Genomic DNA, 12,465 nt, shown 5'->3' on the forward strand with positions numbered 1-12,465 from the left:
TTGGTAAATAAGTTAGTCATTGTAGCTGAATAATCTTTAAAAATAAGCATTTTATTGATGTTTATGTTTCTATGAATATCCATGCCCACATTCTTTTATTGTTCTGTATTCTTGTATTGTGATATTTTATTCTGTTGTATCCATTTTATAGGCAACATTTGTAGACATCCTTAATAAACCGATACATCAGTCATGCTGGTTGTTTTGTTTTTCTGTTTTACCTGAAAGTTTTACCGGACATGCATATTTATTATCGCTAACTTGACCGCGGAGCCCAAAAGCCCAAAAATGACATCAAGGGTTCTTGACCATTTTACTGGAGCACAGCATGTGAAAAAAGGGTCTAGCGGTGCCTTTGGACAACAGTTACTTTATATTCTAAGCAGCACTTATGTTATTTTGACTGCATCTACACACTGACCTGCCCAGTCCTCCCCCTAATAGTCTGCTGTTGTCACAGACAGTGAGACAAGTAGGGCTGTGAACCACCAGAGACCCACGATACGAAATTATCGCAATACTTATACGATCTTATTGCAATTTCAAATGTATCGTGATATTCTACAATATAGGGTAAATTAAGGGTGGCCATTTTAAAAGCTGAAACCGTTTATCAGAAGGCCCCTAAATTCATAATTTTCATTTTATTGTGTAAAGTGTCAGTTTATTAATGGTACATTGTTGTAGATTTTAGTGTCTTTTCAGTGTTTTTTTTAAAGAATTCCTATCATTGTAGGGTGAGCTTAAATGGTATACTACTATGAAACTAAACTATTTCACTCATTTCTCATTCAAATATAAAAAAATTCGCAAGCTGTAGCCTTTCCACGTAAAGGCTAATACTACCCGTGAGGATGAACTAATTAGGATGAGGAGGATCAGATACAATTTCCAAAAACTTTTATGTAACAGTTATTTGAAACAAGATAAACATAAAATAGATAACCTTGCTTGTCCATAATAACGATGAAAATAACAATAGGCCACCAATAAACTACTATGGCTTCAACGGGTGGCCTTTTATAAGGTATTGAATTAAGTACTCTAATGGTATTGGTATCACTTTAAGGGTACTGGTTTTGGTACTGATATCGTAAAATTTTAAACAATGCCCAACCCTAGACGCCATGCCACAGGCATGCTCATGGACAAAACTCGCTGTTTGTACAACTTTTATTTTGTCAGTGGGTTTAGAATGCACAGAGAAAATCTGAACTCGGGGACAGACTATTTCTCTGGGAGGAGTTTGTTAAAATACAAAGTTTGTAAATTGGCAAAAGATTAAATTCAAAATGGCCGACTTTCTGTTGGGCATTGCTTCAAAATACTTTTTTGTACATCTGGACATGAAACGTAGCACAGAAGTGTCGTACATTTAGGTGAAACTTTGGCCAGGGTCTGCTCTATAGGGGCACTCGTGAGCCATTTTGCCACGCTAATGTGCGAGACACATAAAACATGTAATTTTTTTGCTTCGCCTGACGTGTGAGCAAAGTGTGGTGAGTTTTTGAGCATGTTTAGGCCACCAAATATGAGATGCAGAAAAAAAACTTTAAGTTCTAATAGGGTCCTCGCATGTTAGTGTGTAATATTTACAAATACATTTACTCATTTAGTTGACGCTTTTATCCAAAGCAACTTACAATTGCTATATATGTCTCTACTTCTAAAGCAACTAGGGGTTAAGTCTCTTGCGCAGGGACACGTTGGTGAATGTGTCACAGCGGGAATCAAACTCGGGTCTCTCACACCCAAGGCAATGCGTCTTATCCACTGCTACATCCCCACCCTAATAAAATTACTGTTATTAGACATGATCATAGCTTTGCCTATTTGAAAATAATAATAATAAAACTTAATTGCAAAAACAATGCATTACCAAAACATTAAGAGATTATTGGTGGCATTCTACTACATTGGCCAAGTTATTACAATATTGGGAAGTTACCACGTTATGAAGTTCTGCAAAAATAAGGTTTACCCAATGATATAATAACCTCCTGTTAATGTAACAATTTATTATATTAGTGGTACAGAGATTATTGATTTAGACATTTTATCACATTATTGGGTTCAACAAGCCTTAAGGTTAACATCGGTTGTGTTTTATGTCAACTTGCTTGAGCTTGAGGCACTGTAGTGATTTTTGGGAGCTGGGTTACAGGTTTAAATTAATAGTCCTCGTTTTAGACATGCTTTATTCTGGCACCACACCTAGCTTTTCATTGTTTATTGAAACGCTAGTTTATGAATGGCTACTACTATGTGTTTTTCTTGACAGGTATGTTTAGTTAGGTAGGGGTTTGTTGATTTTGGTCTTTTCATTTGTTTCAGTTTGTAAGGTGATGAAATTAGTTGGCCAAAAAAGTTGTTTGTTGATTTGGCACCACCCGCAGCCCTTCCCTTCCCTCGAACTTCTACTCCTTTCATTCAAACTTTAAAGATAAGCATGTATCTGTTTATTATTTTTTGTGTCACTTGACAATAAATATGTATAAAATGTTGCTTCCTTCATTCCTAGACAACTACTGGTTGTACCTGTTCTAACAAAAGCAGACACACCGGCATGCAGTCCACATAATAGTGTCTCCAATGTGATAAACAAAGATCCCTTTCTGCAGCTGCTGCTTCAATCAAAATGTTTACTCTTAAGGGTCACAATGAGAGTGTACAGGAGAGAAAGGGAGACAGGAGTTGCTGAGTATAAAGACAAATCAGACTAAAAACAACAAAGCTGAACAGGCAAAAATTAACATAACTATTATAAGTAGGTTAAAAATAGAAGCACATATACCAATATAAAGCAACATAATGTCTATATAATTCGTAATGAAATCTCTTTGTTCAGTGTAAGTCGGCTCACAGCCAGTGTGATGTCCTGAAGCAGGAAACTAAAATACAAATAGCACCACTATCCTTTGCAGCCCGTTGTCATGTGGGAGGAGATACCCGCATAGGCTATGAATGATTGCAGCATTCACACCCAAACATATCATATTTACGCTACTTGACCTGACCACTTTTATCTGGTGGTACTTAAGTCTGAAAACAAACACCTCACTGTTTTCTCTTCCTAACTCCATGTGAGAAATTTTAATTAAAACTAGGTCTCTGAGCTCATATACTGTATTTCTCATGTAACTGGATGATAAAGACTGATTAAATCCCAAATGTGGAGGAAAAGTGTTTCAGTTGCTGCTGAACTCAGAGCTGATCAAAGGTTTCAAACACACACATGTTCTCATCCCAGGACACAGGCACAAGGTTCCCTTCAGCAGGGTTTCCGCTATGTATATATTAAAATTATTGCAGTCACAATTACAGAACTCTGCGAAGGCTTTTAGTTGATGGTGAAGACCTGTCGACGGGACGCTGTAGAATCTTTTGGCAACACCAGAGCCCTGTCAACATGCATCTTAGGAGAGGCAGTTAGAGATGAGTAAGGAGAGAGACTGTAAGAGAAAGGTAGATTAAATCTTGAAAAGACCGTGTGTGTAGTGGTGTCTGGACCATGGCGGCTGTGGCGGATGGCGTATAGCCTACTCAGTGTCTACGGACGGAGTTGCACCGTGTCGTTGTAGACCGCACACAGCGGTAGAATGTTTGAAGTCTTTTTTTTGTTGCTGGTATTTTTTGGAACTGAACATTTACTTTTGGGCCTATGGTATTTTTGGGATGAACTGAAAATTTACTTTTGGCTTTATATTTTTGATGGACATAACTGTTTTCTGTGGTTCAAGGAACTTATGACTAAGTTGTCTTTGTGTTTGACTATAACTTGAGGAAGTCTGTGAATGCCCATTATTCTGACTGTTATAGCTATGTTTGGTGAACAATATACTTTCTAATCACTAATAACGGTTGTTGATGCTTCTTTTGCTACTGATGATTTTATTCCAAGGGTTTATGTGGACAGAGATTGACGTTAATATACATATATCCTTGTAACGGGCATACTCGTGTGTGTGTGTGTGTGCGTGTGCGACGACTATTTGTCAGGACATCCCTGACTGGCACCCCATAAAATAAAAATAATAACAATAAATAGTCGCGCGCTAAACCGTTACACTATGTCTCTGGCTGTGTTGGAAAACAGCCTTTCTAAGCCTTTCACAAGCTGCAGAAACAATTTCACTTTCCATTAATGGCGTTTTAAAGCCTTTTAAGTCTGCAGAACAAATGTAGGCTATGCACTGTGTAAAAATTTAAGTCAGATGTTGACTGGATTGACTGATTGATTCTGCCTAATTTAACAAAATCCTTTCACTGTGCAGAGCATGATTTTCTTTTGAAATAAATTATTTATTTCCTCTTATGTGCTTGGTTGCTATTTGTTTTGCAGCGATGTTTGATGGCGAATACACTATTGAATTTAGCTGGTAAAACTAATCTTGGCTTTCGATCAGGCTACCAGCAGTTATGATTTCAAGAAAGAATCTTTTTTAAGCTGCATAGAGAGAAAATAAGCCTGTATATAGTCCTGTAAGGCTTTACGCTGGACACACAGGGTTCCCTCTATATGTAGGCTTACCCTACTACCTTGAACAACAGCCGGCTCCCATGTTATTGCAACATTAGTTCTTTGCATTGTAAAGATTATGTTCATAGATACCTTTAGTAATAGTCAGATTGTATAGGCTGCCTGTGTTATTTGAAATGGCAGATTATATGCAGCGCATAACAAAGCAAGTAGTTTGGTTGTCTACATGTCCATCTCAAGATAACAACAGATAAGCTATAGGCAATAGTAGGCTAGTCAGCAAGCGTAATGTTATCGATACCTTCATGTAGATTAGAACAGAAATTGCTGATTTAGAGATAGACTAATCAACAAGCAAAGCAAAGTGCGAACCCTTAATATAACCGTGTTTTCTAACTTCTTGTGCAGATGAAACAACATTATTCCCTAAAAATAAGAGGAGAAGCTGCTGGCCTGCTCCTGCTAGTGAAAAAAATCCTAGAGGAAACAGTGCTTCAGTGTCACCTAACTCCAATGCAACCCATCTGACGAAACCAAAAGTTAAAGTTTTAAGTTACATACACTACAAACGTGACTTATGTAATGTAAGCGATTATTTTCAGCCCAAACCGTGATATTTTCCTAAATCTAACCAACTAGTTTTGGTGTCTAAACCTAACCAAACTGCAGACAGCGAAGAGTACCTTGTGTGTATTTGATCGTGTGCGATGTGAACCTGTTCCTTCCCAAAGCAAACACTTTAATACATTGACAGACACACCTCAAATCATGCACCTCTGAACTATGCTGTATAGAAGAAACGCATGTATGCATAAATGCATTTCCCACCCGCCATGTACACATACACAGGCACACAAACTCACAGTAAAATAAACCCCAGAGACTAACTGTATATTACAGGAAACCACTGCTTGACCTAGTTTTTCTAAATAAAAGCCCCACACTGTAACAATTTTTTATAAAACCAGGTGCTGAGCTCTGAGATTTCAATAAATCTAAAAGACAAACAGTTGGAAAATGAAAAAGGTCAATGGGGTCAATATCTATAAAAACTTCTACAGACATCACTTGACACTTAAAGGCAAGGAAGGTAAGTTGCTTCTAAAAAACTTTTTGTCATATTTGTTGAAACTCTCTATATAAACCAATGCATATTAAAAAGTTAGTTGCACTGAAAAAGAGAGTATAAAAATCTGCTGTCTGTCGGCCACTCGTTCCATTCGGACCGAATGCAATGATTGGCTGGCTGACTCTCACTCTCCCTCGCTGCCATGGCTACCAGCCGTGCTGCGACAGGAGCTGCCCCCATGCGCGCACCCGGTCAGCTCTCAGACCGGAGGAGCGAAGCGGTCAGACCGGTGGGTGATATCTGATGGCTTTATTTCTGCTGGACAGGTAATCTGGCTTTTATCATGTTGATGGTAGTTTGTTACTTTCATCGCTAGCAAACGTAACTAACTACGCATACAGCTAACAGTAGCTACCTACTTTGCATACAGCTAACTGTTGCTACGAGGGCAGACTGGTATAAGAGCCAGAGTGGAGACAATGGATTATATCTAGCTGTAGGTAAGATGGAAAAACGCAGTGCGATTGGTTGTTTACACCTAACTTTACGTTATTTTTGCCTTGTATCTAATCTGTTCGTGATTATCTTGTGTCTGCAGTTGATGTTTGGTTGTATGTTACTTTTACAAATGTGGTGATGTAGCTGTGTGTTTGCAGTTATGAGAAAGACATTTCAACGTTAGTATTGTTAGATCCCGAGTTACCCCTATTCAGGAGGTACTGGACCAGCTCTCCATCGTAAAGGGTCCGATCCTCTAGGCCTGTGGGTATTACCCTATTAGGTATAACTGAGGACTGTTTAAGCTGCTGTCGAAGAGATTCGCCTAGCTTCTAACTGTCTTCTTCCGAATGCCTACCCTGCCACGCACGTTAACGACAGCTCTTTTCTCATTGATCAGTGCACTTGGTATAGTTTCTAGGATTGTGTTTAGTGGCCAAGAAAATAGGCCCCAAGGATAAGTTAATTTTGTTGGCTAGAGCAACCTATAAGAACCTTTAGAGAGGTTAAACAGACTTTACTTAATGAATTACTACCTTAGTGAAGAAATAAATTCAATGTCTACTACTTGTGCTTTAAATGCAGTGATTATATATTTTATTGCAAAAAAATTAAAACTTGAGTAAACTGATAAAATTTCTAAAATTCAAAACCTGATTGTGATAGCTGAGCTTGAGTATTTTTGATGTGTTCTTTATGGAGAGAAAGGAAGGGGAAGGCGTTGTCCCGGCTGGTGAAATCCTTCCTCCGCTGCTGGGCTGATGACTCTGGTGGAAACCTGAGGCTTTGTCCAAAGCCCTCAAATTGTCTTCAAAAGTGTTCAGTCTTCGTTGCAGCTTTAGTGAGAGAAAGTCCGATGATTCTTCATTTGGTTTGGTCGTTGTGGTTACCTTCCGTGGCTAGATCTCTTGAAGTCCCCTGAAGAATCTCTGAAGTATTCTCTGGTTGTTTGCTGCTCAAATTCCCGTCTCTTGTCTTGGTCCGGTGCGGTGATGGTCTTGCTCTGAGTCCGATGCCTCTGAGGTCTGCCGAGGAATAACCCCGATCTCTCTCTGACTCCTCTTTATCCTACTCCGAGTTTCTTTGTCAAATCAGCCACCACCTTCTTTCTGTCTACGTGACTACTGTCATATAGCTTGAACACCTAACCCCAGGAAGCGGAAGGAGTCCACAGTGGTGACTGGGGACTCACCACCATGATGGGGGAGGGTGGGGCTGGGCTCTTTCTGAAGTCCACGCTTCACAGTACATACAATGGAAAAACAGGTGGTCAGTTGCTTCAATTTCAGTTTCACAAAAGGTACAGTTATGATCGAATATCGTTTTTGGCAGCTCGTTGGATGGATATATATATTGCACATAATGTTAAAATGGACTTTTTTTGTCTTGGGGCTTACAGGGTACTTGATATAGTTGGTACTAAATTTTAAATGTGTGATTCAGAGAACAGCTGGAGTATGGGGTTTCTGTTTGATCGTAGTGGGAAAAGTATATTATTAAGGTGAATACGAATTAATTTGTTTGAAAACCCCTCATCCAGGAAGTCACGCCCATTGAGTTGGAGTGTGGGTAGATATATCTTTTGATTCCTTTTTGGATTAACCCTTTTATTGACAGAGGAATCGCTTTGATTATTTTATCATAAGTTAACCAGCATCCCTCGTCCTTTAAACCACCTTCTTCATTATCTTTGACGGTTTCCGATTTTTTAATGTAATGTACCTGATTCTTCCAAATTAAATTAAAGTTCAGTTGATTAATAGTCTTAACAAATTTATCAGGTATGGCCATTGAATATGTGGGATAAATGCATCTGGCTAGGGATTCCATCTTAGTTAAGTACGTTCTTCCAAAGACTGTTAGGTCCCTTTGTAACCACATATTCAGCTTAGATTTACACTGTTGAATTTTGTTCTGTATATTTAAAGATTCACTAGATTTAACGTCCTTGGTTATATGAATTCCAAGATATTTCACAGAAGTTTTGATGAAAATATTGTGAGCACTTATGAGGTTGCATTCGTGAGTGGTCACATTTGTTGTGATTAAGTGTTAAACCTGAAGCTTTAGAGAACTCATCAATTAAGTAAAAAAATTGGGGGAGTTCTAAATTTTTGTGTCATCAGCAAGTTGTAACTATTTGCTCATCAAATCATAATCATATTTAGTTTGGCAACATCAGATCTTTTTTATATTGATTGCTAACATTTCTGATGCTTGACCCCTGTATTGATGGTAAAACGGGGGGACGTACCCTGCAGGAGTGCTACTGAGCTAGTTGCGTCCTTACAGAAGGATTCTATTATGTTACAGAACATTGACTACTTTAACAAATTGGAAAGCATGACATTTGAAAGTGCAAATTTTTGTTGGTTTGGTTGGTTTGATTAGTTTGGAATAAAACCAAAATAATTTTGACATTGAAAATAATGCACTTTCAAATGTCATGCTTTCCAATTTGTTAAAGTAGTCACAGCCAGCATAACTGGAACACCCAATACTTTGATATTACATATTACATATTTGTAAGAGATGAATTCATTAAGGACCGAATGCACGCAAGAACTGAGATACAACATGTATCTGTCATACACTTTTACTTTTGATACTAAAGTACATTCACTATAAAATACTTGTATACCTTTTACTTGAGTAGAATTTTGAGGACTTTAAATATGGATATGGTATTTCTCCTCTTTTAAGTAAAGGAAAATTGTACTCTGTTTAAAGACAATAAGTCCTTCATTATTGCATTATTTTTGCTGTATGGTGCAGCGGCAGTGTTGTTGCCCTTTGAACAACAGGAGCAGGGTTCAAATCCAGCATGGTTCTCCAATCATAGACAGTAATGTAATACAATCAAGCACACAAACATCTTCCCAGAGCTCCCAACCGCTTTTTAGGAGCAATAAGCAAGACATTAATGAACTCAAAGATACAATGATGAGATCTCATTTGTTACTTTCATTTATCCTATTGTAATCTCAATTCAGTATCCATTTGTCTTACCTAAGTCTCAAAACCTCAATCTCTCTTCATCTCATCCTTTTCTCCTAAAGGGTTTTAGGAGCAACAATTCAGATTGGAGTGATCTCAAAAGGAAATACTATTAAGATCTTAGTGTTTTCTCAAGAGTTAAAGAAAATACTTTTCTGAGCAAAAGATTTTTCCTCTGGGGAGATACAGTTAAGGAAGGTCAATTATCCTGTTTTTAATCAGGATTTAATGATCTCAGTTACATCTGTTTTAGAAGCAGGATTCTGTCGAAAAGTCAACAAAATAACTGCTATGAGGTCTAGAGTCTCTGTTACACTGTAAATAGTCAGACTGGACTGTCAAAAATGCTCTGGAGATGTACTCCCTGAGGACATAACTCTTGCGTGTAATCAACCTGTTAGCTGGACCGTTGCCAGTGCTCAGGTATGTTGTTGGTGTTGTTGGTTGAGCTGCTTTTGATTCCGGATCAGAGCAGCATTCAACAGCTACTCGTTTCCTTATTGCAAATATGTGAAAAAAATACTCCGCAGATTACATATATAACACATTGATTTAGATTTAACTGCTAACATTATGTTAAGTAGTTAAAATGACCTAATTATTGTGTACTTTGACTATAGTAACATTTTGAAAGCAGGACTGTTACTTAACTTATATTGTGGTAAAATTGTGTCAAAGATGTGGAAAGTGTCTGCCAATAGTGGACGGCTGCCAGAAACAGACAGAGCCCCTGTGACATTCTTTCACAGGGGACATGAACCCCAGTAGCTGGCAATTGCTATAGGTTTTTGGCGTGCTAGACTGTATTGGAGGAGGCCTCCAGCAGTCTCCCACCTTACCTGCTGACATTTCAGTTATGCAATTCAGTAACAAGTTAACACTTGTAACAAAAGGTTGCATCTGTGAAATGACCTCACCAGCAGCAGCAGAAGGCATTTGTGAACAAATTATAAATAATCAGTGTGGATAAAGTTAAAAAATGTGAGCATTTCATAGAGTCCTCAGATTGGTAAGTTCTGCTTTTGTCCAGAAATTTCAATTATAATTGCTGCTAATGGATGAGTTAAGTGTCACTCCTGTCAATTGGAAGCACACTTATCCAAATGTATAATTCAGATGGACTAATTAAGCCCATATGAGGAACCAGCACAAGATTTTCTACATTTCTGGTGTTCAATGATGCATGAAGAGTGAAACTTGTGGTCAGGGCAGCAAGTTAAAAAACATTTTAATAAAATTTCCAAGGCTCTACCAAAAATGTCACTCTAACTCACAAAAAACACTATAAAATGATAATGTCCTCATTGAGCTGAACGATTGATGTGATCTGAGTTTATACATCAAAAACTGTGGGAGGAGAGACACGCCAAAAAGTGTGACGGAGGAATAATAAAAAGAGGAATAAAGGTGTTGAAGAACATAGGCTGCAACTGTTTCCAGAATTCACACCCAATAAAGAATTGAAGAACATAGGCAGTTGATGTTTGCAGCATTCACACCCAAGAAAAAGAAGAAGAAGAAGAAAAATCACACCAACTAGCAGACCAACTTTCAGTCCAACATTTCCCTCCTGGTCTCCTCCCTCCTTGTCTCCTCCCTCCTTGTCTCCAGCTGTGTGACCTGCAGAGCAGAAACAGGTGTGAGGTATCAGCTGTCAGCAGGTGGACAGAATGTCAGACATTATCTACTGCACTTTGATCACATGACTCGTAGCAGCTGTTTCCTCTAAAGTCTCATCAGCAACATCTTTCTAAAACACAAACATCTGATCTGTGATGTTTCTCAGCTCAGCTACCAGGAAGCAGCTTCACCTGAGAGACAAAGAGACACTCTGAGCTCTACACGCTGACCTGAGAGACAAAGAGACACTCTGAGCTCTACACGCTGACCTGAGAGACAAAGAGACACTCTGAGCTCTACACGCTCACCTGAGAGACACTCTGAGCTCTACACGCTCACCTGAGAGACACTCTGAGCTCTACACGCTCACCTGAGAGACAAAGAGACACTCTGAGCTCTACACGCTCACCTGGCTCTGTCACTGTCAGCCTGATGGTGCTGATGAGTTCCTCTTTGCCCGGACTGTTTTCCTCTCTAACCCGACACTCATATGTTCCAGTATTGTTGGTGGTGACGTTCTTCAAAATCACATCTCCATTTTTCATCTCTGGATCTCTCAGCTCCACTCTACCATGAAAAGATGGATGCTGGTAGTTTTCATGTGAGCGGCCGTCTCTGAAGAAGAAGACAAAACCATCATCTGACTTCAGGTCAGTTCTGATCCACTTTATAACTTCTATGGTAGCACCTCTGTGACTTTGACACTGAAGAGTGACGTCCTCTCCAGGCTTCACCTTCACCTCCTGTGTCTCTGAACAGAAAGAGAAAAGCCTCCAGTCAGGACTTGTAATGTTTCCTGTTGTTCAAACATCTTTTGATGGAAGCAGCAGAGATCAGGTCTCTATAAAACAGCACATGTGAACTCAGCAGCATTTCAAACCCTGTTCTCAGACAACTTGAGTCCCAGCTGCAGAAAGGAGAGACTAACTCCTCTGCTGCAGCTGCACGCTGACTTCATGTTGCTCATTTCTACAGCTGTCAGTCAAGTCGTCCTCCGCACCATCAGACAGGAGACATTTTACTTTCATCTGCTTTCTGCTTGTTGGAGATTATTGATTATTGATATTATTTCCCATCTGAATACAGACATCAGCATTTCTGACCCTGAACAAACAGCTGAAATATTAAACATGTGAAGTTTATTATTTCCTAGAAGCTTTGAATCTTTGTCCTTGTTTTCCAAATGTGTCCCCAGTCTGTCCGTCCTCTACTCAGACTGTGTCTGAACTACTTCTACTGAGGAAAGAGTCCCTACAGTATGAAACTGCTTTACTTCTCAGAGAGACAAATGAAGCTGCTGGATCTGCATGGACAGACACCACGAGAGGGGAGAGGACACATGTTGGTCTCTGCCATTCACCAAGAGATAAATCCATAAATCAATACAATCAAAGCTTATTAATAAATCACACCTGCTAATCTACTTAGCACTTTTCCTTTAAAAAACTTTACAAAATCGCAAACAAACTCGTAAACAAATGTATGTTGAGAATGTGGAAATCTAGCAACTTTCTTCTTTAAACTGAAGCACAGGCATGTGCACACATAGACATCAAAAGGGCTCAATCGCCTGCCCTTTTTTCAAAGGTGCTTTTTTACATCTTTATAAATGAACATATTACTGTTTGGCCCTGTGATGGACTCTCTCTCTCCCTTCTTCCCTCCCCCCCCCCTCTCTCTCTCTCTCTCTCTCTCTCTCTCTCTCTCTCTCTCTCTCTCTCTCTCTCTCTCTCTCTCTCTCTCTCTCTCTCTCTCTCTCACCCCAACCGGTCGAGGCAGATGGCCGCCCACCCTGAGCCAT

This window comes from Micropterus dolomieu, linkage group LG12, assembly GCF_021292245.1.
Source record: "Micropterus dolomieu isolate WLL.071019.BEF.003 ecotype Adirondacks linkage group LG12, ASM2129224v1, whole genome shotgun sequence".
Lineage (NCBI taxonomy): Eukaryota > Metazoa > Chordata > Actinopteri > Centrarchiformes > Centrarchidae > Micropterus > Micropterus dolomieu.